Here is a 297-nt window from a genome sequence, read left to right on the forward strand (position 1 = left end):
AAGTAATTTGTGGCGGGAATTATAAATTCGGGGCATGTTAACCGTCGATTATTTTGTGTTTTAAAAAGACCGAGTATTGATAGCATCACCGTTTTACTCAGGGATTCAGTTAGCAGATTGAAATTGTGTTTGCTTATGTCATGTATGTGCTTGATGTTTTTGTATCCTGTTACCTGTTACCTAATCTCTAAATTCCGCCTCTGTCAGGCGCACCACCATACGGCGTAACTTGGGTGTTGCTATATACCACAGGCGCTTGGGTCAATGATACAGATTTTTTTTTTTTTTTTTTTTTTT

Source organism: Mytilus galloprovincialis, chromosome 5 (assembly GCF_965363235.1).
Source record: "Mytilus galloprovincialis chromosome 5, xbMytGall1.hap1.1, whole genome shotgun sequence".
NCBI classification, from domain to species: Eukaryota; Metazoa; Mollusca; class Bivalvia; order Mytilida; family Mytilidae; genus Mytilus; species Mytilus galloprovincialis.